Below are 26,271 nucleotides of genomic sequence, written 5' to 3' on the forward strand. Positions count from 1 at the left end.
AGATAATGTTAACATCTATTGACTTTTCTCATCAAGAGACATCGTATTTATATATCATAATAAAAAAACAACATTAGCTGTCATTATTTCACATAAAATTTACTCATGGTGACTGAAAAAAAGAATGTTCGGTAACAAACTCTTTCGTGTGATACATCGATATGGCAAAATTATGAGACCATGTCATTAAAATTTATGCACCAAAGATTAACTTCCAAACTGAAGGAAAATATATCGTATACGATTAACCATGTAAAATTAGAAAAATGTATTTTGTGATTACCTTGAACCCAAAAGGTCTCTTGCGAAATACTTTTTTTGAAACGATAACAGACTATTTCTCTATTCAGTGCAATTATACAATTTCACGTACCATAAGATAGAAAGTCTAAGCAAACTTAATACAAACAAAAAACAGGAATATGGCGGGATAAATGAACAACATATTTGGGTCAAACTCTAAAATCAAATAAATCAAATTATTAATAACCTTACAAAAACTTTCGCAAAACATGTTACTCCACGATGACGCGGTGTGGAAGTTTATGGCAAAGTACAAACTATAAAAAAGTTCAGCACTGTTCAACCTAATCATCAGCTATATAAAGCAAACAATAAGGAGACATATACATCTAAAAGTTGTATTTACCAGTCTTGTGTTAACCAGGCTGATATTGATAACAGTTATTCCCTTTTCTCCTCAAGTTGATTTCGTATTCTTAACTCACAATGATGCGTAGTAAAATGTTAAGACAGTGTGCAAAATGTTATTTTATCACATAAAATTGTCCTCTGTCATATAAAACACTATAATCAAAATCGAATCGCCCAATGTGCGGCTCCAACCCACGACCATGGGATTAAGAGTCCCGTGCTCTACTGACTGATATTGTAAACATATATTACCTTTTCTCGTCAAGAGATGTCTCATACAATATAAACCAGTCATTTGTATGTGAAAAAAGTCTATCGAGATGTATCATTAGACAGGCAAAGAAAAGGCAGACGCTATATTTTTCATTTCCGACGTATTTGCTTTAACATCCGCTGGGTTTATTACACATAAAAATTAGTCTTGAAGACTATGAACCTCTCCTTGTTTGTGTGTGTTTGCTGACGTATTTGTGTTATTTGTGTTTTGCTTAGACGCCTGTTTCTATATCACTATGTTCGTCTGTTAATGGAAAATTGACTTGAAAAGAACAATACAATTAGGTATTTTTCTCAGTCGCCTTATGTCACTTAACGTATTGTGAATAACCTTTAGCATTTTTACAGCCTTGTACCAGTCTGTACGCTGATAAGACAGCCGATTGAAACGTCGCTACATCACATCCGTCATGTTGTGAAATATCGTAGGGATTGGTTGTAAGAATACACATCAGTTTCATGTTTTCGGTAATTGTGGAGTGCAACATGTAATTTAGGATATGATTGACCAAAATTGACCCGATCGTGAACTTGTCTCTTTCCGCCGGCATCTTGATCAAGGGAAACAAATTTGTTAAATATAAAGCCCCCAATTGTGACGAATTACGTGGGAGGTATGTTTCACGATCTGACGTTAATAGCCGTGCGATATTAAATGACGAACACTAGTTGTGCCTTCTCAGAGCAAGAGAAACGTGTTATACAAACCAAGAGCCAGTCCGACGTCGTTTCTTCAATTCCCGATGTGTTCTTATCACATCTAATATGAATATATACCTTATATTTAATCATCAAACCTTTCTTTGAATATTTTCTATTTTGGTTTGACTTTGTTATTTTGAATATAGTTTGGAAGTAGTTGCACGAATACACATCGATCTGATGTGCTTGGTGATACTCCTCTTGTAAACTGCAGGATGTTGGTTAGGACAGCAAAGGCCGAGATTGTTCATATTGTGAATTCGTCTGCTTCCGGTGTCATATTGTTCCATGTTAATTAAAAATTTCTTTAGAATAATGGTTTCACTATCGACTAATTACAACGCAGTATTTAGTTCATGCCATGACATAAATATCCAGGCGATGACTGAAGAACGATATTACTAGCTGTACCTTTCTCAAAACAAACGTTAGTCTGATAAGTCAACAGCCAATAGAAAGTTTTTTCTTCAACATCCGATGGTGATGTGCCATATCTAACACGACTATATACCTTCTATTTAGTCTTAGAACTTTACATTGACGATTGTCCTTAACATTTGTGATTGTTATTATGTATTAAGCTCAATACAGCATATACCACTTTATCTTAGAATATTCGTTACCAGATTCTTTGGTGTGAAAGATCCCTACCAGAAACTTATATGACGGTAACAGATTAACTGCTGATGTCTGAACGATAGATCACTTATAATTAGCTACAGAACACTTAAAATTAAAAAAGCTAATACGGGACTAGTCGAATCACAAAAGGTCTCTTATGGGATATTTGTTTAAAAAACTATAGCAAGAAGAAAATGTGTTTATTCAACTCAATTATGCAATTCCTCGTATCCAAATGAAGAGGAAAATTCGAAAACACTTAATGAAAATAAAACGAGATGGCATTTCGAAAAACGAACATGATTCTTGGGTGACCAGGTTACGCTCAGAAGTCAAATAATTCAAATGTTTACCTACCTTACAAGCAAATTGAACAAAAGAGGTGTTTTGCTGTGGAATTTTGAGAAAGTGCAAATTACTACGGCAAAATATTGATGAGAAATACGCCACTAAAAACTGTATTTACAAACAAAGCTGTAGCTATTAAAATATACACGCCCGATGTGGGGCTCGAACCCACGACCCCGGGATTAAGAGTCCCGTGCTCTACCGACTGAGCTAACCGGGCAGATAATGTTAACATCTATTGACTTTTCTCATCAAGAGACATCGTATTTATATATCATAATAAAAAAACAACATTAGCTGTCATTATTTCACATAAAATTTACTCATGGTGACTGAAAAAAAGAATGTTCGGTAACAAACTCTTTCGTGTGATACATCGATATGGCAAAATTATGAGACCATGTCATTAAAATTTATGCACCAAAGATTAACTTCCAAACTGAAGGAAAATATATCGTATACGATTAACCATGTAAAATTAGAAAAATGTATTTTGTGATTACCTTGAACCCAAAAGGTCTCTTGCGAAATACTTTTTTTGAAACGATAACAGACTATTTCTCTATTCAGTGCAATTATACAATTTCACGTACCATAAGATAGAAAGTCTAAGCAAACTTAATACAAACAAAAAACAGGAATATGGCGGGATAAATGAACAACATATTTGGGTCAAACTCTAAAATCAAATAAATCAAATTATTAATAACCTTACAAAAACTTTCGCAAAACATGTTACTCCACGATGACGCGGTGTGGAAGTTTATGGCAAAGTACAAACTATAAAAAAGTTCAGCACTGTTCAACCTAATCATCAGCTATATAAAGCAAACAATAAGGAGACATATACATCTAAAAGTTGTATTTACCAGTCTTGTGTTAACCAGGCTGATATTGATAACAGTTATTCCCTTTTCTCCTCAAGTTGATTTCGTATTCTTAACTCACAATGATGCGTAGTAAAATGTTAAGACAGTGTGCAAAATGTTATTTTATCACATAAAATTGTCCTCTGTCATATAAAACACTATAATCAAAATCGAATCGCCCAATGTGCGGCTCCAACCCACGACCCCGGGATTAAGAGTCCCGTGCTCTACTGACTGATATTGTAAACATATATTACCTTTTCTCGTCAAGAGATGTCTCATACAATATAAACCAGTCATTCGTATGTGAAAAAAGTCTATCGAGATGTATCATTAGACAGGCAAAGAAAAGGCAGACGCTATATTTTTCATTTCCGACGTATTTGCTTTAACATCCGCTGGGTTTATTACACATAAAAATTAGTCTTGAAGACTATGAACCTCTCCTTGTTTGTGTGTGTTTGCTGACGTATTTGTGTTATTTGTGTTTTGCTTAGATGCCTGTTTCTATATCACTATGTTCGTCTGTTAATGGAAAATTGACTTGAAAAGAACAATACAATTAGGTATTTTTCTCAGTCGCCTTATGTCACTTAACGTATTGTGAATAACCTTTAGCATTTTTACAGCCTTGTACCAGTCTGTACGCTGATAAGACAGCCGATTGAAACGTCGCTACATCACATCCGTCATGTTGTGAAATATCGTAGGGATTGGTTGTAAGAATACACATCAGTTTCATGTTTTCGGTAATTGTGGAGTGCAACATGTAATTTAGGATATGATTGACCAAAATTGACCCGATCGTGAACTTGTCTCTTTCCGCCGGCATCTTGATCAAGGGAAACAAATTTGTTAAATATAAAGCCCCCAATTGTGACGAATTACGTGGGAGGTATGTTTCACGATCTGACGTTAATAGCCGTGCGATATTAAATGACGAACACTAGTTGTGCCTTCTCAGAGCAAGAGAAACGTGTTATACAAACCAAGAGCCAGTCCGACGTCGTTTCTTCAATTCCCGATGTGTTCTTATCACATCTAATATGAATATATACCTTATATTTAATCATCAAACCTTTCTTTGAATATTTTCTATTTTGGTTTGACTTTGTTATTTTGAATATAGTTTGGAAGTAGTTGCACGAATACACATCGATCTGATGTGCTTGGTGATACTCCTCTTGTAAACTGCAGGATGTTGGTTAGGACAGCAAAGGCCGAGATTGTTCATATTGTGAATTCGTCTGCTTCCGGTGTCATATTGTTCCATGTTAATTAAAAATTTCTTTAGAATAATGGTTTCACTATCGACTAATTACAACGCAGTATTTAGTTCATGCCATGACATAAATATCCAGGCGATGACTGAAGAACGATATTACTAGCTGTACCTTTCTCAAAACAAACCTTAGTCTGATAAGTCAACAGCCAATAGAAAGTTTTTTCTTCAACATCCGATGGTGATGTGCCATATCTAACACGACTATATACCTTCTATTTAGTCTTAGAACTTTACATTGACGATTGTCCCTAACATTTGTGATTGTTATTATGTATTAAGCTCAATACAGCATATACCACTTTATCTTAGAATATTCGTTACCAGATTCTTTGGTGTGAAAGATCCCTACCAGAAACTTATATGACGGTAACAGATTAACTGCTGATGTCTGAACGATAGATCACTTATAATTAGCTACAGAACACTTAAAATTAAAAAAGCTAATATGGGACTAGTCGAATCACAAAAGGTCTCTTATGGGATATTTGTTTAAAAAACTATAGCAAGAAGAAAATGTGTTTATTCAACTCAATTATGCAATTCCTCGTATCCAAATGAAGAGGAAAATTCGAAAACACTTAATGAAAATAAAACGAGATGGCATTTCGAAAAACGAACATGATTCTTGGGTGACCAGGTTACGCTCAGAAGTCAAATAATTCAAATGTTTACCTACCTTACAAGCAAATTGAACAAAAGAGGTGTTTTGCTGTGGAATTTTGAGAAAGTGCAAATTACTACGGCAAAATATTGATGAGAAATACGCCACTAAAAACTGTATTTACAAACAAAGCTGTAGCTATTAAAATATACACGCCCGATGTGGGGCTCGAACCCACGACCCCGGGATTAAGAGTCCCGTGCTCTACCGACTGAGCTAACCGGGCAGATAATGTTAACATCTATTGACTTTTCTCATCAAGAGACATCGTATTTATATATCATAATAAAAAAACAACATTAGCTGTCATTATTTCACATAAAATTTACTCATGGTGACTGAAAAAAAGAATGTTCGGTAACAAACTCTTTCGTGTGATACATCGATATGGCAAAATTATGAGACCATGTCATTAAAATTTATGCACCAAAGATTAACTTCCAAACTGAAGGAAAATATATCGTATACGATTAACCATGTAAAATTAGAAAAATGTATTTTGTGATTACCTTGAACCCAAAAGGTCTCTTGCGAAATACTTTTTTTGAAACGATAACAGACTATTTCTCTATTCAGTGCAATTATACAATTTCACGTACCATAAGATAGAAAGTCTAAGCAAACTTAATACAAACAAAAAACAGGAATATGGCGGGATAAATGAACAACATATTTGGGTCAAACTCTAAAATCAAATAAATCAAATTATTAATAACCTTACAAAAACTTTCGCAAAACATGTTACTCCACGATGACGCGGTGTGGAAGTTTATGGCAAAGTACAAACTATAAAAAAGTTCAGCACTGTTCAACCTAATCATCAGCTATATAAAGCAAACAATAAGGAGACATATACATCTAAAAGTTGTATTTACCAGTCTTGTGTTAACCAGGCTGATATTGATAACAGTTATTCCCTTTTCTCCTCAAGTTGATTTCGTATTCTTAACTCACAATGATGCGTAGTAAAATGTTAAGACAGTGTGCAAAATGTTATTTTATCACATAAAATTGTCCTCTGTCATATAAAACACTATAATCAAAATCGAATCGCCCAATGTGCGGCTCCAACCCACGACCCCGGGATTAAGAGTCCCGTGCTCTACTGACTGATATTGTAAACATATATTACCTTTTCTCGTCAAGAGATGTCTCATACAATATAAACCAGTCATTCGTATGTGAAAAAAGTCTATCGAGATGTATCATTAGACAGGCAAAGAAAAGGCAGACGCTATATTTTTCATTTCCGACGTATTTGCTTTAACATCCGCTGGGTTTATTACACATAAAAATTAGTCTTGAAGACTATGAACCTCTCCTTGTTTGTGTGTGTTTGCTGACGTATTTGTGTTATTTGTGTTTTGCTTAGATGCCTGTTTCTATATCACTATGTTCGTCTGTTAATGGAAAATTGACTTGAAAAGAACAATACAATTAGGTATTTTTCTCAGTCGCCTTATGTCACTTAACGTATTGTGAATAACCTTTAGCATTTTTACAGCCTTGTACCAGTCTGTACGCTGATAAGACAGCCGATTGAAACGTCGCTACATCACATCCGTCATGTTGTGAAATATCGTAGGGATTGGTTGTAAGAATACACATCAGTTTCATGTTTTCGGTAATTGTGGAGTGCAACATGTAATTTCGGATATGATTGACCAAAATTGACCCGATCGTGAACTTGTCTCTTTCCGCCGGCATCTTGATCAAGGGAAACAAATTTGTTAAATATAAAGCCCCCAATTGTGACGAATTACGTGGGAGGTATGTTTCACGATCTGACGTTAATAGCCGTGCGATATTAAATGACGAACACTAGTTGTGCCTTCTCAGAGCAAGAGAAACGTGTTATACAAACCAAGAGCCAGTCCGACGTCGTTTCTTCAATTCCCGATGTGTTCTTATCACATCTAATATGAATATATACCTTATATTTAATCATCAAACCTTTCTTTGAATATTTTCTATTTTGGTTTGACTTTGTTATTTTGAATATAGTTTGGAAGTAGTTGCACGAATACACATCGATCTGATGTGCTTGGTGATACTCCTCTTGTAAACTGCAGGATGTTGGTTAGGACAGCAAAGGCCGAGATTGTTCATATTGTGAATTCGTCTGCTTCCGGTGTCATATTGTTCCATGTTAATTAAAAATTTCTTTAGAATAATGGTTTCACTATCGACTAATTACAACGCAGTATTTAGTTCATGCCATGACATAAATATCCAGGCGATGACTGAAGAACGATATTACTAGCTGTACCTTTCTCAAAACAAACGTTAGTCTGATAAGTCAACAGCCAATAGAAAGTTTTTTCTTCAACATCCGATGGTGATGTGCCATATCTAACACGACTATATACCTTCTATTTAGTCTTAGAACTTTACATTGACGATTGTCCTTAACATTTGTGATTGTTATTATGTATTAAGCTCAATACAGCATATACCACTTTATCTTAGAATATTCGTTACCAGATTCTTTGGTGTGAAAGATCCCTACCAGAAACTTATATGACGGTAACAGATTAACTGCTGATGTCTGAACGATAGATCACTTATAATTAGCTACAGAACACTTAAAATTAAAAAAGCTAATATGGGACTAGTCGAATCACAAAAGGTCTCTTATGGGATATTTGTTTAAAAAACTATAGCAAGAAGAAAATGTGTTTATTCAACTCAATTATGCAATTCCTCGTATCCAAATGAAGAGGAAAATTCGAAAACACTTAATGAAAATAAAACGAGATGGCATTTCGAAAAACGAACATGATTCTTGGGTGACCAGGTTACGCTCAGAAGTCAAATAATTCAAATGTTTACCTACCTTACAAGCAAATTGAACAAAAGAGGTGTTTTGCTGTGGAATTTTGAGAAAGTGCAAATTACTACGGCAAAATATTGATGAGAAATACGCCACTAAAAACTGTATTTACAAACAAAGCTGTAGCTATTAAAATATACACGCCCGATGTGGGGCTCGAACCCACGACCCCGGGATTAAGAGTCCCGTGCTCTACCGACTGAGCTAACCGGGCAGATAATGTTAACATCTATTGACTTTTCTCATCAAGAGACATCGTATTTATATATCATAATAAAAAAACAACATTAGCTGTCATTATTTCACATAAAATTTACTCATGGTGACTGAAAAAAAGAATGTTCGGTAACAAACTCTTTCGTGTGATACATCGATATGGCAAAATTATGAGACCATGTCATTAAAATTTATGCACCAAAGATTAACTTCCAAACTGAAGGAAAATATATCGTATACGATTAACCATGTAAAATTAGAAAAATGTATTTTGTGATTACCTTGAACCCAAAAGGTCTCTTGCGAAATACTTTTTTTGAAACGATAACAGACTATTTCTCTATTCAGTGCAATTATACAATTTCACGTACCATAAGATAGAAAGTCTAAGCAAACTTAATACAAACAAAAAACAGGAATATGGCGGGATAAATGAACAACATATTTGGGTCAAACTCTAAAATCAAATAAATCAAATTATTAATAACCTTACAAAAACTTTCGCAAAACATGTTACTCCACGATGACGCGGTGTGGAAGTTTATGGCAAAGTACAAACTATAAAAAAGTTCAGCACTGTTCAACCTAATCATCAGCTATATAAAGCAAACAATAAGGAGACATATACATCTAAAAGTTGTATTTACCAGTCTTGTGTTAACCAGGCTGATATTGATAACAGTTATTCCCTTTTCTCCTCAAGTTGATTTCGTATTCTTAACTCACAATGATGCGTAGTAAAATGTTAAGACAGTGTGCAAAATGTTATTTTATCACATAAAATTGTCCTCTGTCATATAAAACACTATAATCAAAATCGAATCGCCCAATGTGCGGCTCCAACCCACGACCCCGGGATTAAGAGTCCCGTGCTCTACCGACTGATATTGTAAACATATATTACCTTTTCTCGTCAAGAAATGTCTCATACAATATAAACCAGTCATTCGTATGTGAAAAAAGTCTATCGAGATGTATCATTAGACAGGCAAAGAAAAGGCAGACGCTATATTTTTCATTTCCGACGTATTTGCTTTAACATCCGCTGGGTTTATTACACATAAAAATTAGTCTTGAAGACTATGAACCTCTCCTTGTTTGTGTGTGTTTGCTGACGTATTTGTGTTATTTGTGTTTTGCTTAGATGCCTGTTTCTATATCACTATGTTCGTCTGTTAATGGAAAATTGACTTGAAAAGAACAATACAATTAGGTATTTTTCTCAGTCGCCTTATGTCACTTAACGTATTGTGAATAACCTTTAGCATTTTTACAGCCTTGTACCAGTCTGTACGCTGATAAGACAGCCGATTGAAACGTCGCTACATCACATCCGTCATGTTGTGAAATATCGTAGGGATTGGTTGTAAGAATACACATCAGTTTCATGTTTTCGGTAATTGTGGAGTGCAACATGTAATTTAGGATATGATTGACCAAAATTGACCCGATCGTGAACTTGTCTCTTTCCGCCGGCATCTTGATCAAGGGAAACAAATTTGTTAAATATAAAGCCCCCAATTGTGACGAATTACGTGGGAGGTATGTTTCACGATCTGACGTTAATAGCCGTGCGATATTAAATGACGAACACTAGTTGTGCCTTCTCAGAGCAAGAGAAACGTGTTATACAAACCAAGAGCCAGTCCGACGTCGTTTCTTCAATTCCCGATGTGTTCTTATCACATCTAATATGAATATATACCTTATATTTAATCATCAAACCTTTCTTTGAATATTTTCTATTTTGGTTTGACTTTGTTATTTTGAATATAGTTTGGAAGTAGTTGCACGAATACACATCGATCTGATGTGCTTGGTGATACTCCTCTTGTAAACTGCAGGATGTTGGTTAGGACAGCAAAGGCCGAGATTGTTCATATTGTGAATTCGTCTGCTTCCGGTGTCATATTGTTCCATGTTAATTAAAAATTTCTTTAGAATAATGGTTTCACTATCGACTAATTACAACGCAGTATTTAGTTCATGCCATGACATAAATATCTAGGCGATGACTGAAGAACGATGTACCTTTCTCAAAACAAACGTTAGTCTGATAAGTCAACAGCCAATAGAAAGTTTTTTCTTCAACATCCGATGGTGATGTGCCATATCTAACACGACTATATACCTTCTATTTAGTCTTAGAACTTTACATTGACGATTGTCCTTAACATTTGTGATTGTTATTATGTATTAAGCTCAATACAGCATATACCACTTTATCTTAGAATATTCGTTACCAGATTCTTTGGTGTGAAAGATCCCTACCAGAAACTTATATGACGGTAACAGATTAACTGCTGATGTCTGAACGATAGATCACTTATAATTAGCTACAGAACACTTAAAATTAAAAAAGCTAATATGGGACTAGTCGAATCACAAAAGGTCTCTTATGGGATATTTGTTTAAAAAACTATAGCAAGAAGAAAATGTGTTTATTCAACTCAATTATGCAATTCCTCGTATCCAAATGAAGAGGAAAATTCGAAAACACTTAATGAAAATAAAACGAGATGGCATTTCGAAAAACGAACATGATTCTTGGGTGACCAGGTTACGCTCAGAAGTCAAATAATTCAAATGTTTACCTACCTTACAAGCAAATTGAACAAAAGAGGTGTTTTGCTGTGGAATTTTGAGAAAGTGCAAATTACTACGGCAAAATATTGATGAGAAATACGCCACTAAAAACTGTATTTACAAACAAAGCTGTAGCTATTAAAATATACACGCCCGATGTGGGGCTCGAACCCACGACCCCGGGATTAAGAGTCCCGTGCTCTACCGACTGAGCTAACCGGGCAGATAATGTTAACATCTATTGACTTTTCTCATCAAGAGACATCGTATTTATATATCATAATAAAAAAACAACATTAGCTGTCATTATTTCACATAAAATTTACTCATGGTGACTGAAAAAAAAGAATGTTCGATAACAAACTCTTTCGTGTGATACATCGATATGGCAAAATTATGAGACCATGTCATTAAAACTTATGCACCAAAGATTAACTTCCAAACTGAAGGAAAATATATCGTATATGATTAACCATGTAAAATTAGAAAAATGTATTTTGTGATTACCTTGAACCCAAAAGGTCTCTTGCGAAATACTTTTTTTGAAACGATAACAGACTATTTCTCTATTCAGTGCAATTATACAATTTCACGTACCATAAGATAGAAAGTCTAAGCAAACTTAATACAAACAAAAAACAGGAATATGGCGGGATAAATGAACAACATATTTGGGTCAAACTCTAAAATCAAATAAATCAAATTATTAATAACCTTACAAAAACTTTCGCAAAACATGTTACTCCACGATGACGCGGTGTGGAAGTTTATGGCAAAGTACAAACTATAAAAAAGTTCAGCACTGTTCAACCTAATCATCAGCTATATAAAGCAAACAATAAGGAGACATATACATCTAAAAGTTGTATTTACCAGTCTTGTGTTAACCAGGCTGATATTGATAACAGTTATTCCCTTTTCTCCTCAAGTTGATTTCGTATTCTTAACTCACAATGATGCGTAGTAAAATGTTAAGACAGTGTGCAAAATGTTATTTTATCACATAAAATTGTCCTCTGTCATATAAAACACTATAATCAAAATCGAATCGCCCAATGTGCGGCTCCAACCCACGACCCCGGGATTAAGAGTCCCGTGCTCTACTGACTGATATTGTAAACATATATTACCTTTTCTCGTCAAGAGATGTCTCATACAATATAAACCAGTCATTCGTATGTGAAAAAAGTCTATCGAGATGTATCATTAGACAGGCAAAGAAAAGGCAGACGCTATATTTTTCATTTCCGACGTATTTGCTTTAACATCCGCTGGGTTTATTACACATAAAAATTAGTCTTGAAGACTATGAACCTCTCCTTGTTTGTGTGTGTTTGCTGACGTATTTGTGTTATTTGTGTTTTGCTTAGATGCCTGTTTCTATATCACTATGTTCGTCTGTTAATGGAAAATTGACTTGAAAAGAACAATACAATTAGGTATTTTTCTCAGTCGCCTTATGTCACTTAACGTATTGTGAATAACCTTTAGCATTTTTACAGCCTTGTACCAGTCTGTACGCTGATAAGACAGCCGATTGAAACGTCGCTACATCACATCCGTCATGTTGTGAAATATCGTAGGGATTGGTTGTAAGAATACACATCAGTTTCATGTTTTCGGTAATTGTGGAGTGCAACATGTAATTTAGGATATGATTGACCAAAATTGACCCGATCGTGAACTTGTCTCTTTCCGCCGGCATCTTGATCAAGGGAAACAAATTTGTTAAATATAAAGCCCCCAATTGTGACGAATTACGTGGGAGGTATGTTTCACGATCTGACGTTAATAGCCGTGCGATATTAAATGACGAACACTAGTTGTGCCTTCTCAGAGCAAGAGAAACGTGTTATACAAACCAAGAGCCAGTCCGACGTCGTTTCTTCAATTCCCGATGTGTTCTTATCACATCTAATATGAATATATACCTTATATTTAATCATCAAACCTTTCTTTGAATATTTTCTATTTTGGTTTGACTTTGTTATTTTGAATATAGTTTGGAAGTAGTTGCACGAATACACATCGATCTGATGTGCTTGGTGATACTCCTCTTGTAAACTGCAGGATGTTGGTTAGGACAGCAAAGGCCGAGATTGTTCATATTGTGAATTCGTCTGCTTCCGGTGTCATATTGTTCCATGTTAATTAAAAATTTCTTTAGAATAATGGTTTCACTATCGACTAATTACAACGCAGTATTTAGTTCATGCCATGACATAAATATCCAGGCGATGACTGAAGAACGATATTACTAGCTGTACCTTTCTCAAAACAAACCTTAGTCTGATAAGTCAACAGCCAATAGAAAGTTTTTTCTTCAACATCCGATGGTGATGTGCCATATCTAACACGACTATATACCTTCTATTTAGTCTTAGAACTTTACATTGACGATTGTCCTTAACATTTGTGATTGTTATTATGTATTAAGCTCAATACAGCATATACCACTTTATCTTAGAATATTCGTTACCAGATTCTTTGGTGTGAAAGATCCCTACCAGAAACTTATATGACGGTAACAGATTAACTGCTGATGTCTGAACGATAGATCACTTATAATTAGCTACAGAACACTTAAAATTAAAAAAGCTAATATGGGACTAGTCGAATCACAAAAGGTCTCTTATGGGATATTTGTTTAAAAAACTATAGCAAGAAGAAAATGTGTTTATTCAACTCAATTATGCAATTCCTCGTATCCAAATGAAGAGGAAAATTCGAAAACACTTAATGAAAATTAAACGAGATGGCATTTCGAAAAACGAACATGATTCTTGGGTGACCAGGTTACGCTCAGAAGTCAAATAATTCAAATGTTTACCTACCTTACAAGCAAATTGAACAAAAGAGGTGTTTTGCTGTGGAATTTTGAGAAAGTGCAAATTACTACGGCAAAATATTGATGAGAAATACGCCACTAAAAACTGTATTTACAAACAAAGCTGTAGCTATTAAAATATACACGCCCGATGTGGGGCTCGAACCCACGACCCCGGGATTAAGAGTCCCGTGCTCTACCGACTGAGCTAACCGGGCAGATAATGTTAACATCTATTGACTTTTCTCATCAAGAGACATCGTATTTATATATCATAATAAAAAAACAACATTAGCTGTCATTATTTCACATAAAATTTACTCATGGTGACTGAAAAAAAAGAATGTTCGATAACAAACTCTTTCGTGTGATACATCGATATGGCAAAATTATGAGACCATGTCATTAAAACTTATGCACCAAAGATTAACTTCCAAACTGAAGGAAAATATATCGTATATGATTAACCATGTAAAATTAGAAAAATGTATTTTGTGATTACCTTGAACCCAAAAGGTCTCTTGCGAAATACTTTTTTTGAAACGATAACAGACTATTTCTCTATTCAGTGCAATTATACAATTTCACGTACCATAAGATAGAAAGTCTAAGCAAACTTAATACAAACAAAAAACAGGAATATGGCGGGATAAATGAACAACATATTTGGGTCAAACTCTAAAATCAAATAAATCAAATTATTAATAACCTTACAAAAACTTTCGCAAAACATGTTACTCCACGATGACGCGGTGTGGAAGTTTATGGCAAAGTACAAACTATAAAAAAGTTCAGCACTGTTCAACCTAATCATCAGCTATATAAAGCAAACAATAAGGAGACATATACATCTAAAAGTTGTATTTACCAGTCTTGTGTTAACCAGGCTGATATTGATAACAGTTATTCCCTTTTCTCCTCAAGTTGATTTCGTATTCTTAACTCACAATGATGCGTAGTAAAATGTTAAGACAGTGTGCAAAATGTTATTTTATCACATAAAATTGTCCTCTGTCATATAAAACACTATAATCAAAATCGAATCGCCCAATGTGCGGCTCCAACCCACGACCCCGGGATTAAGAGTCCCGTGCTCTACTGACTGATATTGTAAACATATATTACCTTTTCTCGTCAAGAGATGTCTCATACAATATAAACCAGTCATTCGTATGTGAAAAAAGTCTATCGAGATGTATCATTAGACAGGCAAAGAAAAGGCAGACGCTATATTTTTCATTTCCGACGTATTTGCTTTAACATCCGCTGGGTTTATTACACATAAAAATTAGTCTTGAAGACTATGAACCTCTCCTTGTTTGTGTGTGTTTGCTGACGTATTTGTGTTATTTGTGTTTTGCTTAGATGCCTGTTTCTATATCACTATGTTCGTCTGTTAATGGAAAATTGACTTGAAAAGAACAATACAATTAGGTATTTTTCTCAGTCGCCTTATGTCACTTAACGTATTGTGAATAACCTTTAGCATTTTTACAGCCTTGTACCAGTCTGTACGCTGATAAGACAGCCGATTGAAACGTCGCTACATCACATCCGTCATGTTGTGAAATATCGTAGGGATTGGTTGTAAGAATACACATCAGTTTCATGTTTTCGGTAATTGTGGAGTGCAACATGTAATTTAGGATATGATTGACCAAAATTGACCCGATCGTGAACTTGTCTCTTTCCGCCGGCATCTTGATCAAGGGAAACAAATTTGTTAAATATAAAGCCCCCAATTGTGACGAATTACGTGGGAGGTATGTTTCACGATCTGACGTTAATAGCCGTGCGATATTAAATGACGAACACTAGTTGTGCCTTCTCAGAGCAAGAGAAACGTGTTATACAAACCAAGAGCCAGTCCGACGTCGTTTCTTCAATTCCCGATGTGTTCTTATCACATCTAATATGAATATATACCTTATATTTAATCATCAAACCTTTCTTTGAATATTTTCTATTTTGGTTTGACTTTGTTATTTTGAATATAGTTTGGAAGTAGTTGCACGAATACACATCGATCTGATGTGCTTGGTGATACTCCTCTTGTAAACTGCAGGATGTTGGTTAGGACAGCAAAGGCCGAGATTGTTCATATTGTGAATTCGTCTGCTTCCGGTGTCATATTGTTCCATGTTAATTAAAAATTTCTTTAGAATAATGGTTTCACTATCGACTAATTACAACGCAGTATTTAGTTCATGCCATGACATAAATATCCAGGCGATGACTGAAGAACGATATTACTAGCTGTACCTTTCTCAAAACAAACCTTAGTCTGATAAGTCAACAGCCAATAGAAAGTTTTTTCTTCAACATCCGATGGTGATGTGCCATATCTAACACGACTATATACCTTCTATTTAGTCTTAGAACTTTACATTGACGATTGTCCTTAACATTTGTGATTGTTATTATGTATTAAGCTCAATACAGCATATACCACTTTATCTTAGAATATTCGTTACCAGATTCTTTGGTGTGAAAGATCCCTACCAGAAACTTATATGACGGTAACAGATTAACTGCTGATGTCTGAACGATAGATCACTTATAATTAGCTACAGAACACTTAAAATTAAAAAAGCTAATATGGGACTAGTCGAATCACAAAAGGTCTCTTATGGGATATTTGTTTAAAAAACTATAGCAAGAAGAAAATGTGTTTATTCAACTCAATTATGCAATTCCTCGTATCCAAATGAAGAGGAAAATTCGAAAACACTTAATGAAAATAAAACGAGATGGCATTTCGAAAAACGAACATGATTCTTGGGTGACCAGGTTACGCTCAGAAGTCAAATAATTCAAATGTTTACCTACCTTACAAGCAAATTGAACAAAAGAGGTGTTTTGCTGTGGAATTTTGAGAAAGTGCAAATTACTACGGCAAAATATTGATGAGAAATACGCCACTAAAAACTGTATTTACAAACAAAGCTGTAGCTATTAAAATATACACGCCCGATGTGGGGCTCGAACCCACGACCCCGGGATTAAGAGTCCCGTGCTCTACCGACTGAGCTAACCGGGCAGATAATGTTAACATCTATTGACTTTTCTCATCAAGAGACATCGTATTTATATATCATAATAAAAAAACAACATTAGCTGTCATTATTTCACATAAAATTTACTCATGGTGACTGAAAAAAAGAATGTTCGGTAACAAACTCTTTCGTGTGATACATCGATATGGCAAAATTATGAGACCATGTCATTAAAATTTATGCACCAAAGATTAACTTCCAAACTGAAGGAAAATATATCGTATACGATTAACCATGTAAAATTAGAAAAATGTATTTTGTGATTACCTTGAACCCAAAAGGTCTCTTGCGAAATACTTTTTTTGAAACGATAACAGACTATTTCTCTATTCAGTGCAATTATACAATTTCACGTACCATAAGATAGAAAGTCTAAGCAAACTTAATACAAACAAAAAACAGGAATATGGCGGGATAAATGAACAACATATTTGGGTCAAACTCTAAAATCAAATAAATCAAATTATTAATAACCTTACAAAAACTTTCGCAAAACATGTTACTCCACGATGACGCGGTGTGGAAGTTTATGGCAAAGTACAAACTATAAAAAAGTTCAGCACTGTTCAACCTAATCATCAGCTATATAAAGCAAACAATAAGGAGACATATACATCTAAAAGTTGTATTTACCAGTCTTGTGTTAACCAGGCTGATATTGATAACAGTTATTCCCTTTTCTCCTCAAGTTGATTTCGTATTCTTAACTCACAATGATGCGTAGTAAAATGTTAAGACAGTGTGCAAAATGTTATTTTATCACATAAAATTGTCCCCTGTCATATAAAACACTATAATCAAAATCGAATCGCCCAATGTGCGGCTCCAACCCACGACCCCGGGATTAAGAGTCCCGTGCTCTACCGACTGATATTGTAAACATATATTACCTTTTCTCGTCAAGAAATGTCTCATACAATATAAACCAGTCATTCGTATGTGAAAAAAGTCTATCGAGATGTATCATTAGACAGGCAAAGAAAAGGCAGACGCTATATTTTTCATTTCCGACGTATTTGCTTTAACATCCGCTGGATTTATTACACATAAAAATTAGTCTTGAAGACTATGAACCTCTCCTTGTTTGTGTGTGTTTGCTGACGTATTTGTGTTATTTGTGTTTTGCTTAGATGCCTGTTTCTATATCACTATGTTCGTCTGTTAATGGAAAATTGACTTGAAAAGAACAATACAATTAGGTATTTTTCTCAGTCGCCTTATGTCACTGAACGTATTGTGAATAACCTTTAGCATTTTTACAGCCTTGTACCAGTCTGTACGCTGATAAGACAGCCGATTGAAACGTCGCTACATCACATCCGTCATGTTGTGAAATATCGTAGGGATTGGTTGTAAGAATACACATCAGTTTCATGTTTTCGGTAATTGTGGAGTGCAACATGTAATTTAGGATATGATTGACCAAAATTGACCCGATCGTGAACTTGTCTCTTTCCGCCGGCATCTTGATCAAGGGAAACAAATTTGTTAAATATAAAGCCCCCAATTGTGACGAATTACGTGGGAGGTATGTTTCACGATCTGACGTTAATAGCCGTGCGATATTAAATGACGAACACTAGTTGTGCCTTCTCAGAGCAAGAGAAACGTGTTATACAAACCAAGAGCCAGTCCGACGTCGTTTCTTCAATTCCCGATGTGTTCTTATCACATCTAATATGAATATATACCTTATATTTAATCATCAAACCTTTCTTTGAATATTTTCTATTTTGGTTTGACTTTGTTATTTTGAATATAGTTTGGAAGTAGTTGCACGAATACACATCGATCTGATGTGCTTGGTGATACTCCTCTTGTAAACTGCAGGATGTTGGTTAGGACAGCAAAGGCCGAAATTGTTCATATTGTGAATTCGTCTGCTTCCGGTGTCATATTGTTCCATGTTAATTAAAAATTTCTTTAGAATAATGGTTTCACTATCGACTAATTACAACGCAGTATTTAGTTCATGCCATGACATAAATATCCAGGCGATGACTGAAGAACGATATTACTAGCTGTACCTTTCTCAAAACAAACGTTAGTCTGATAAGTCAACAGCCAATAGAAAGTTTTTTCTTCAACATCCGATGGTGATGTGCCATATCTAACACGACTATATACCTTCTATTTAGTCTTAGAACTTTACATGGACGATTGTCCTTAACATTTGTGATTGTTATTATGTATTAAGCTCAATACAGCATATACCACTTTATCTTAGAATATTCGTTACCAGATTCTTTGGTGTGAAAGATCCCTACCAGAAACTTATATGACGGTAACAGATTAACTGCTGATGTCTGAACGATAGATCACTTATAATTAGCTACAGAACACTTAAAATTAAAAAAGCTAATATGGGACTAGTCGAATCACAAAAGGTCTCTTATGGGATATTTGTTTAAAAAACTATAGCAAGAAGAAAATGTGTTTATTCAACTCAATTATGCAATTCCTCGTATCCAAATGAAGAGGAAAATTCGAAAACACTTAATGAAAATAAAACGAGATGGCATTTCGAAAAACGAACATGATTCTTGGGTGACCAGGTTACGCTCAGAAGTCAAATAATTCAAATGTTTACCTACCTTACAAGCAAATTGAACAAAAGAGGTGTTTTGCTGTGGAATTTTGAGAAAGTGCAAATTACTACGGCAAAATATTGATGAGAAATACGCCACTAAAAACTGTATTTACAAACAAAGCTGTAGCTATTAAAATATACACGCCCGATGTGGGGCTCGAACCCACGACCCCGGGATTAAGAGTCCCGTGCTCTACCGACTGAGCTAACCGGGCAGATAATGTTAACATCTATTGACTTTTCTCATCAAGAGACATCGTATTTATATATCATAATAAAAAAACAACATTAGCTGTCATTATTTCACATAAAATTTACTCATGGTGACTGAAAAAAAAGAATGTTCGATAACAAACTCTTTCGTGTGATACATCGATATGGCAAAATTATGAGACCATGTCATTAAAACTTATGCACCAAAGATTAACTTCCAAACTGAAGGAAAATATATCGTATATGATTAACCATGTAAAATTAGAAAAATGTATTTTGTGATTACCTTGAACCCAAAAGGTCTCTTGCGAAATACTTTTTTTGAAACGATAACAGACTATTTCTCTATTCAGTGCAATTATACAATTTCACGTACCATAAGATAGAAAGTCTAAGCAAACTTAATACAAACAAAAAACAGGAATATGGCGGGATAAATGAACAACATATTTGGGTCAAACTCTAAAATCAAATAAATCAAATTATTAATAACCTTACAAAAACTTTCGCAAAACATGTTACTCCACGATGACGCGGTGTGGAAGTTTATGGCAAAGTACAAACTATAAAAAAGTTCAGCACTGTTCAACCTAATCATCAGCTATATAAAGCAAACAATAAGGAGACATATACATCTAAAAGTTGTATTTACCAGTCTTGTGTTAACCAGGCTGATATTGATAACAGTTATTCCCTTTTCTCCTCAAGTTGATTTCGTATTCTTAACTCACAATGATGCGTAGTAAAATGTTAAGACAGTGTGCAAAATGTTATTTTATCACATAAAATTGTCCTCTGTCATATAAAACACTATAATCAAAATCGAATCGCCCAATGTGCGGCTCCAACCCACGACCCCGGGATTAAGAGTCCCGTGCTCTACTGACTGATATTGTAAACATATATTACCTTTTCTCGTCAAGAGATGTCTCATACAATATAAACCAGTCATTCGTATGTGAAAAAAGTCTATCGAGATGTATCATTAGACAGGCAAAGAAAAGGCAGACGCTATATTTTTCATTTCCGACGTATTTGCTTTAACATCCGCTGGGTTTATTACACATAAAAATTAGTCTTGAAGACTATGAACCTCTCCTTGTTTGTGTGTGTTTGCTGACGTATTTGTGTTATTTGTGTTTTGCTTAGATGCCTGTTTCTATATCACTATGTTCGTCTGTTAATGGAAAATTGACTTGAAAAGAACAATACAATTAGGTATTTTTCTCAGTCGCCTTATGTCACTTAACGTATTGTGAATAACCTTTAGCATTTTTACAGCCTTGTACCAGTCTGTACGCTGATAAGACAGCCGATTGAAACGTCGCTACATCACATCCGTCATGTTGTGAAATATCGTAGGGATTGGTTGTAAGAATACACATCAGTTTCATGTTTTCGGTAATTGTGGAGTGCAACATGTAATTTAGGATATGATTGACCAAAATTGACCCGATCGTGAACTTGTCTCTTTCCGCCGGCATCTTGATCAAGGGAAACAAATTTGTTAAATATAAAGCCCCCAATTGTGACGAATTACGTGGGAGGTATGTTTCACGATCTGACGTTAATAGCCGTGCGATATTAAATGACGAACACTAGTTGTGCCTTCTCAGAGCAAGAGAAACGTGTTATACAAACCAAGAGCCAGTCCGACGTCGTTTCTTCAATTCCCGATGTGTTCTTATCACATCTAATATGAATATATACCTTATATTTAATCATCAAACCTTTCTTTGAATATTTTCTATTTTGGTTTGACTTTGTTATTTTGAATATAGTTTGGAAGTAGTTGCACGAATACACATCGATCTGATGTGCTTGGTGATACTCCTCTTGTAAACTGCAGGATGTTGGTTAGGACAGCAAAGGCCGAGATTGTTCATATTGTGAATTCGTCTGCTTCCGGTGTCATATTGTTCCATGTTAATTAAAAATTTCTTTAGAATAATGGTTTCACTATCGACTAATTACAACGCAGTATTTAGTTCATGCCATGACATAAATATCCAGGCGATGACTGAAGAACGATATTACTAGCTGTACCTTTCTCAAAACAAACGTTAGTCTGATAAGTCAACAGCCAATAGAAAGTTTTTTCTTCAACATCCGATGGTGATGTGCCATATCTAACACGACTATATACCTTCTATTTAGTCTTAGAACTTTACATGGACGATTGTCCTTAACATTTGTGATTGTTATTATGTATTAAGCTCAATACAGCATATACCACTTTATCTTAGAATATTCGTTACCAGATTCTTTGGTGTGAAAGATCCCTACCAGAAACTTATATGACGGTAACAGATTAACTGCTGATGTCTGAACGATAGATCACTTATAATTAGCTACAGAACACTTAAAATTAAAAAAGCTAATATGGGACTAGTCGAATCACAAAAGGTCTCTTATGGGATATTTGTTTAAAAAACTATAGCAAGAAGAAAATGTGTTTATTCAACTCAATTATGCAATTCCTCGTATCCAAATGAAGAGGAAAATTCGAAAACACTTAATGAAAATAAAACGAGATGGCATTTCGAAAAACGAACATGATTCTTGGGTGACCAGGTTACGCTCAGAAGTCAAATAATTCAAATGTTTACCTACCTTACAAGCAAATTGAACAAAAGAGGTGTTTTGCTGTGGAATTTTGAGAAAGTGCAAATTACTACGGCAAAATATTGATGAGAAATACGCCACTAAAAACTGTATTTACAAACAAAGCTGTAGCTATTAAAATATACACGCCCGATGTGGGGCTCGAACCCACGACCCCGGGATTAAGAGTCCCGTGCTCTACCGACTGAGCTAACCGGGCAGATAATGTTAACATCTATTGACTTTTCTCATCAAGAGACATCGTATTTATATATCATAATAAAAAAACAACATTAGCTGTCATTATTTCACATAAAATTTACTCATGGTGACTGAAAAAAAAGAATGTTCGATAACAAACTCTTTCGTGTGATACATCGATATGGCAAAATTATGAGACCATGTCATTAAAACTTATGCACCAAAGATTAACTTCCAAACTGAAGGAAAATATATCGTATATGATTAACCATGTAAAATTAGAAAAATGTATTTTGTGATTACCTTGAACCCAAAAGGTCTCTTGCGAAATACTTTTTTTGAAACGATAACAGACTATTTCTCCATTCAGTGCAATTATACAATTTCACGTACCATAAGATAGAAAGTCTAAGCAAACTTAATACAAACAAAAAACAGGAATATGGCGGGATAAATGAACAACATATTTGGGTCAAACTCTAAAATCAAATAAATCAAATTATTAATAACCTTACAAAAACTTTCGCAAAACATGTTACTCCACGATGACGCGGTGTGGAAGTTTATGGCAAAGTACAAACTATAAAAAAGTTCAGCACTGTTCAACCTAATCATCAGCTATATAAAGCAAACAATAAGGAGACATATACATCTAAAAGTTGTATTTACCAGTCTTGTGTTAACCAGGCTGATATTGATAACAGTTATTCCCTTTTCTCCTCAAGTTGATTTCGTATTCTTAACTCACAATGATGCGTAGTAAAATGTTAAGACAGTGTGCAAAATGTTATTTTATCACATAAAATTGTCCTCTGTCATATAAAACACTATAATCAAAATCGAATCGCCCAATGTGCGGCTCCAACCCACGACCCCGGGATTAAGAGTCCCGTGCTCTACTGACTGATATTGTAAACATATATTACCTTTTCTCGTCAAGAGATGTCTCATACAATATAAACCAGTCATTCGTATGTGAAAAAAGTCTATCGAGATGTATCATTAGACAGGCAAAGAAAAGGCAGACGCTATATTTTTCATTTCCGACGTATTTGCTTTAACATCCGCTGGGTTTATTACACATAAAAATTAGTCTTGAAGACTATGAACCTCTCCTTGTTTGTGTGTGTTTGCTGACGTATTTGTGTTATTTGTGTTTTGCTTAGATGCCTGTTTCTATATCACTATGTTCGTCTGTTAATGGAAAATTGACTTGAAAAGAACAATACAATTAGGTATTTTTCTCAGTCGCCTTATGTCACTTAACGTATTGTGAATAACCTTTAGCATTTTTACAGCCTTGTACCAGTCTGTACGCTGATAAGACAGCCGATTGAAACGTCGCTACATCACATCCGTCATGTTGTGAAATATCGTAGGGATTGGTTGTAAGAATACACATCAGTTTCATGTTTTCGGTAATTGTGGAGTGCAACATGTAATTTAGGATATGATTGACCAAAATTGACCCGATCGTGAACTTGTCTCTTTCCGCCGGCATCTTGATCAAGGGAAACAAATTTGTTAAATATAAAGCCCCCAATTGTGACGAATTACGTGGGAGGTATGTTTCACGATCTGACGTTAATAGCCGTGCGATATTAAATGACGAACACTAGTTGTGCCTTCTCAGAGCAAGAGAAACGTGTTATACAAACCAAGAGCCAGTCCGACGTCGTTTCTTCAATTCCCGATGTGTTCTTATCACATCTAATATGAATATATACCTTATATTTAATCATCAAACCTTTCTTTGAATATTTTCTATTTTGGTTTGACTTTGTTATTTTGAATATAGTTTGGAAGTAGTTGCACGAATACACATCGATCTGATGTGCTTGGTGATACTCCTCTTGTAAACTGCAGGATGTTGGTTAGGACAGCAAAGGCCGAGATTGTTCATATTGTGAATTCGTCTGCTTCCGGTGTCATATTGTTCCATGTTAATTAAAAATTTCTTTAGAATAATGGTTTCACTATCGACTAATTACAACGCAGTATTTAGTTCATGCCATGACATAAATATCCAGGCGATGACTGAAGAACGATATTACTAGCTGTACCTTTCTCAAAACAAACGTTAGTCTGATAAGTCAACAGCCAATAGAAAGTTTTTTCTTCAACATCCGATGGTGATGTGCCATATCTAACACGACTATATACCTTCTATTTAGTCTTAGAACTTTACATTGACGATTGTCCTTAACATTTGTGATTGTTATTATGTATTAAGCTCAATACAGCATATACCACTTTATCTTAGAATATTCGTTACCAGATTCTTTGGTGTGAAAGATCCCTACCAGAAACTTATATGACGGTAACAGATTAACTGCTGATGTCTGAACGATAGATCACTTATAATTAGCTACAGAACACTTAAAATTAAAAAAGCTAATATGGGACTAGTCGAATCACAAAAGGTCTCTTATGGGATATTTGTTTAAAAAACTATAGCAAGAAGAAAATGTGTTTATTCAACTCAATTATGCAATTCCTCGTATCCAAATGAAGAGGAAAATTCGAAAACACTTAATGAAAATAAAACGAGATGGCATTTCGAAAAACGAACATGATTCTTGGGTGACCAGGTTACGCTCAGAAGTCAAATAATTCAAATGTTTACCTACCTTACAAGCAAATTGAACAAAAGAGGTGTTTTGCTGTGGAATTTTGAGAAAGTGCAAATTACTACGGCAAAATATTGATGAGAAATACGCCACTAAAAACTGTATTTACAAACAAAGCTGTAGCTATTAAAATATACACGCCCGATGTGGGGCTCGAACCCACGACCCCGGGATTAAGAGTCCCGTGCTCTACCGACTGAGCTAACCGGGCAGATAATGTTAACATCTATTGACTTTTCTCATCAAGAGACATCGTATTTATATATCATAATAAAAAAACAACATTAGCTGTCATTATTTCACATAAAATTTACTCATGGTGACTGAAAAAAAGAATGTTCGGTAACAAACTCTTTCGTGTGATACATCGATATGGCAAAATTATGAGACCATGTCATTAAAATTTATGCACCAAAGATTAACTTCCAAACTGAAGGAAAATATATCGTATACGATTAACCATGTAAAATTAGAAAAATGTATTTTGTGATTACCTTGAACCCAAAAGGTCTCTTGCGAAATACTTTTTTTGAAACGATAACAGACTATTTCTCTATTCAGTGCAATTATACAATTTCACGTACCATAAGATAGAAAGTCTAAGCAAACTTAATACAAACAAAAAACAGGAATATGGCGGGATAAATGAACAACATATTTGGGTCAAACTCTAAAATCAAATAAATCAAATTATTAATAACCTTACAAAAACTTTCGCAAAACATGTTACTCCACGATGACGCGGTGTGGAAGTTTATGGCAAAGTACAAACTATAAAAAAGTTCAGCACTGTTCAACCTAATCATCAGCTATATAAAGCAAACAATAAGGAGACATATACATCTAAAAGTTGTATTTACCAGTCTTGTGTTAACCAGGCTGATATTGATAACAGTTATTCCCTTTTCTCCTCAAGTTGATTTCGTATTCTTAACTCACAATGATGCGTAGTAAAATGTTAAGACAGTGTGCAAAATGTTATTTTATCACATAAAATTGTCCCCTGTCATATAAAACACTATAATCAAAATCGAATCGCCCAATGTGCGGCTCCAACCCACGACCCCGGGATTAAGAGTCCCGTGCTCTACCGACTGAT

At 34.8% G+C, this 26,271-nt stretch overlaps 9 non-coding genes across 9 annotated transcripts; all 9 read right to left on the bottom strand.

Annotated features, from left to right (window-relative positions):
• Positions 1 to 2,748: 2,748 nt before the first annotated feature.
• On the bottom strand, positions 2,749 to 2,821 carry Trnak-cuu (transfer RNA lysine (anticodon CUU)). Its single transcript has one exon. It is a non-coding gene; the product is annotated as a tRNA-Lys (tRNA).
• A 2,748-nt stretch (positions 2,822 to 5,569) lies between these two features.
• On the bottom strand, positions 5,570 to 5,642 carry Trnak-cuu (transfer RNA lysine (anticodon CUU)). The gene has a single exon. It is a non-coding gene; the product is annotated as a tRNA-Lys (tRNA).
• A 2,748-nt stretch (positions 5,643 to 8,390) lies between these two features.
• On the bottom strand, positions 8,391 to 8,463 carry Trnak-cuu (transfer RNA lysine (anticodon CUU)). The gene has a single exon. It is a non-coding gene; the product is annotated as a tRNA-Lys (tRNA).
• Positions 8,464 to 11,201: 2,738 nt separating this feature from the next.
• Positions 11,202 to 11,274, bottom strand: Trnak-cuu (transfer RNA lysine (anticodon CUU)). Its single transcript has one exon. It is a non-coding gene; the product is annotated as a tRNA-Lys (tRNA).
• A 2,749-nt stretch (positions 11,275 to 14,023) lies between these two features.
• Trnak-cuu (transfer RNA lysine (anticodon CUU)) lies at positions 14,024 to 14,096 on the bottom strand. Its single transcript has one exon. It is a non-coding gene; the product is annotated as a tRNA-Lys (tRNA).
• A 2,749-nt stretch (positions 14,097 to 16,845) lies between these two features.
• Positions 16,846 to 16,918, bottom strand: Trnak-cuu (transfer RNA lysine (anticodon CUU)). Its single transcript has one exon. It is a non-coding gene; the product is annotated as a tRNA-Lys (tRNA).
• Positions 16,919 to 19,666: 2,748 nt separating this feature from the next.
• On the bottom strand, positions 19,667 to 19,739 carry Trnak-cuu (transfer RNA lysine (anticodon CUU)). The gene has a single exon. It is a non-coding gene; the product is annotated as a tRNA-Lys (tRNA).
• Positions 19,740 to 22,488: 2,749 nt separating this feature from the next.
• Positions 22,489 to 22,561, bottom strand: Trnak-cuu (transfer RNA lysine (anticodon CUU)). Its single transcript has one exon. It is a non-coding gene; the product is annotated as a tRNA-Lys (tRNA).
• A 2,749-nt stretch (positions 22,562 to 25,310) lies between these two features.
• Positions 25,311 to 25,383, bottom strand: Trnak-cuu (transfer RNA lysine (anticodon CUU)). The gene has a single exon. It is a non-coding gene; the product is annotated as a tRNA-Lys (tRNA).
• Between the last annotated feature and the right edge of the window lie 888 nt (positions 25,384 to 26,271).

Source organism: Sinohyriopsis cumingii, chromosome 10 (genome assembly GCF_028554795.1).
Source record: "Sinohyriopsis cumingii isolate HCF-2022 chromosome 10, ASM2855479v2, whole genome shotgun sequence".
In the NCBI taxonomy this organism is placed as follows: Eukaryota; Metazoa; Mollusca; class Bivalvia; order Unionida; family Unionidae; genus Sinohyriopsis; species Sinohyriopsis cumingii.